The sequence below is a fragment of the Hyla sarda genome, unplaced genomic scaffold (genome assembly GCF_029499605.1).
Source record: "Hyla sarda isolate aHylSar1 unplaced genomic scaffold, aHylSar1.hap1 scaffold_174, whole genome shotgun sequence".
Lineage (NCBI taxonomy): Eukaryota > Metazoa > Chordata > Amphibia > Anura > Hylidae > Hyla > Hyla sarda.
The window spans coordinates 401,795-405,233 of NW_026608382.1; positions in this window are offsets into that span (position 1 = coordinate 401,795).

Below are 3,439 nucleotides of genomic sequence, written 5' to 3' on the forward strand. Positions count from 1 at the left end.
TCTTCTCCTTCCTCTTCCAGGCTTTCCTCTCCCTTCCTCTTCCAGGCTCTCTTCTCCTTCCTCTTCCAGGCTCTCATCTCCCTTCCTCTTCCAGGCTCTCTTCTCCTTCCTCTTCCTGGCTCTCCTCTCCTTCCTCTTCCTGGCTCTCCTCTCCTTCCTCTTCCAGACTCAACCCTCTCTTCCTCTTCCAGGCTCTCCTCCCCTTCCTCGTCCAGGCTCTCTTCTCCTTCCTCTTCCAGGCTCTCCTCTCCCTCCCTCTTCCAGGCTCTCTTCTCCTTCCTCTTCCAGGCTCTCCTCTCCCTCCCTCTTCCAGGCTCTCCCTCCCTCTTCCAGGCTCTCCTCTCCCTTCCTCTTCCAGGCTCTCTTCTCCTTCCTGTTCCAGGCTCTCCTCTCCTTCCTCTTCCAGGCTCTCCTCTCTCTTCCTGGCTCTCCTCTCCTCCCTCTTCCAGGCTCTCCTCTCCCATATTCCCTCTCTCTCCTCTCCCATCTTTCACTTCTCTCCTCTCCCATCTTTCCCTTCTCTCCTCTCCCATCTTTCCCTTCTCTCCTCACTGATCTTTCCCTTCTCTCCTCTCTGATCTTTCCCTTCTCCCCTCTCTCCTTCCCTCATCCTCCCATCTTTCCCTTCTCCCCTCTCTCCTTCCCTCATCCTCCCATCTTTCCCTTCTCCCCTCTCTCCTTCCCTCATCCTCCCATCTTTCCCTTCTCCCCTCTCTCCTTCCCTCATCCTCCCATCTTTCCCTTCTCTCCCCTCTCTCCTTCCCCTTCTCCCCTCTCTCCTTCCCTCATCCTCCCATCTTTCCCTTCTCCCCTCTCTCCTTCCCTCATCCTCCCATCTTCCCCTTCTCCCCTCTCTCCTTCCCTCATCCTCCCATCTTCCCCTTCTCCCCTCTCTCCTTCCCTCATCCTCCCATCTTTCCCTTCTCCCCTCTCTCCTTCCCTCATCCTCCCATCTTTCCCTTCTCCCCTCTCTCCTTCCCTCATCCTCCCATCTTTCCCTTCTCCCCTCTCTCCTTCCCTCATCCTCCCATCTTTCCCTTCTCCCCTCTCTCCTTCCCTCATCCTCCCATCTTTCCCTTCTCTCCCCTCTCTCCTTCCCCTTCTCCCCTCTCTCCTTCCCTCATCCTCCCATCTTTCCCTTCTCCCCTCTCTCCTTCCCTCATCCTCCCATCTTTTTCTTCTCTCCTCTCCCATCTTCCCCTTCTCCCCTCTCTCCTTCCCTCATCCTCCCATCTTCCCCTTCTCCCCTCTCTCCTTCCCTCATCCTCCCATCTTTCCCTTCTCCCCTCTCTCCTTCCCTCATCCTCCCATCTTTCCCTTCTCCCCTCTCTCCTTCCCTCATCCTCCCATCTTTCCCTTCTCTCCCCCTCTCTCCTTCCCTCATCCTCCCATCTTTCCCTTCTCCCCTCTCTCCTTCCCTCATCCTCCCATCTTTCCCTTCTCTCCCCTCTCTCCTTCCCTCATCCTCCCATCTTTCCCCTTCTCCCCTCTCTCCTTCCCTCATCCTCCCATCTTTCCCTTCTCTCCCCTCTCTCCTTCCCTCATCCTCCCATCTTTCCCTTCTCCCCTCTCTCCTTCCCTCATCCTCCCATCTTCCCCTTCTCCCCTCTCTCCTTCCCTCATCCTCCCATCTTTCCCTTCTCCCCTCTCTCCTTCCCTCATCCTCCCATCTTTCCCTTCTCCCCTCTCTCCTTCCCTCATCCTCCCATCTTTACCTTCTCCCCTCTCTCCTTCCCTCATCCTCCCATCTTTCCCTTCTCCCCTCTCTCCTTCCCTCATCCTCCCATCTTTACCTTCTCCCCTCTATCCTTCCCTCATCCTCCCATCTTTCCCTTCTCCCCTCTCTCCTTCCCTCATCCTCCCATCTTTCCCTTCTCCCTTCTCCCCTTCCAGTTGCTGTTGCTCTTATCACAGACGTCGCACTTCCCGCAGGCGGCCGCCAGGTGTCAGTGTTGGTTTCGTTATGACGTTGGCCTAGATCAGGACAGGAGGGATGCCGGGAGATGTAGTCTCGCGGAGCTCGTTCCCCTGGTATATAAACAAGAGCAGACTACAAGTCCCCGTCACGTATCCAGAAGTGGCGTCCAGTACTACATCTCCCGACATGCCTGAGGAAAAGAAGCGCCTGCGCGATAGTGAGTGGGCGGGGCCAGAGTCCTGCACCTTCAGAGCGGAGCAAGATGGAGTCGGGGAGCTGCTGAGAGGACGGAGGAACCGGGAGGAGGAGGGCAGGTGAGGAGAGAACCGGGAGGAGGAGAGAACCGGGAGGAGGAGAGAACCGGGAGGAGGAGGGGGGCAGGTGAGGAGAGAACCGGGAGGAGGAGAGAACCGGGAGGAGGAGGAGGGCAGGTGAGGAGAGAGCCGGGAGGAGGAGAGAACCGGGAGGAGGAGGAGGGGGGCAGGTGAGGAGAGAACTGGGTGGAGGAGGAGGAGAGAACCGGGAGGAGGAGGGGGGCAGGTGAGGAGAGAACCGGGAGGAGGAGGAGGGGGGCAGGTGAGGAGAGAACCGGGAGGAGGAGGAGGGGGGCAGGTGAGGAGAGAACCGGGAGGAGGAGGGGGGCAGGTGAGGAGAGAACCGGGAGGAGGAGGGGGGGCAGGTGAGGAGAGAACTGGGAGGAGGAGGGGGGCAGGTGAGGAGAGAACCGGGAGGAGGAGGGGGGCAGGTGAGGAGAGAACCGGGAGGAGGAGGGGGGCAGGTGAGGAGAGAACCGGGAGGAGGAGGAGGAGAGAACCGGGAGGAGGAGGGCAGGTGAGGAGAGAACCGGGAGGAGGAGGGGGGCAGGTGAGGAGAGAGCCGGGAGGAGGAGGGCAGGTGAGGAGAGAACCGGGAGGAGGAGGGCAGGTGAGGAGAGAACCGGGAGGAGGAGGAGGGGGGCAGGTGAGGAGAGAACCGGGAGGAGGAGGGCAGGTGAGGAGAGAACCGGGAGGAGGAGGAGGGGGGCAGGTGAGGAGAGAACCGGGAGGAGGAGGGGGGCAGGTGAGGAGAGAACCGGGAGGAGGAGGGGGGCAGGTGAGGAGAGAACCGGGAGGAGGAGGGGGGCAGGTGAGGAGAGAACCGGGAGGAGGAGGGGGGCAGGTGAGGAGAGAACCGGGAGGAGGAGGGGGGGCAGGTGAGGAGAGAACCGGGAGGAGGAGGGGGGCAGGTGAGGAGAGAACCGGGAGGAGGAGGGGGGCAGGTGAGGAGAGAACCGGGAGGAGGAGGGGGGCAGGTGAGGAGAGAACCGGGAGGAGGAGGGGGGCAGGTGAGGAGAGAACCGGGAGGAGGAGGGGGGCAGGTGAGGAGAGAACCGGGAGGAGGAGGGGGGCAGGTGAGGAGAGAACCGGGAGGAGGAGGGGGGCAGGTGAGGAGAGAACCGGGAGGAGGAGGGGGGCAGGTGAGGAGAGAACCGGGAGGAGGAGGGGGGCAGGTGGAGGAGAGAACCGGGAGGAGGAGGGGGGC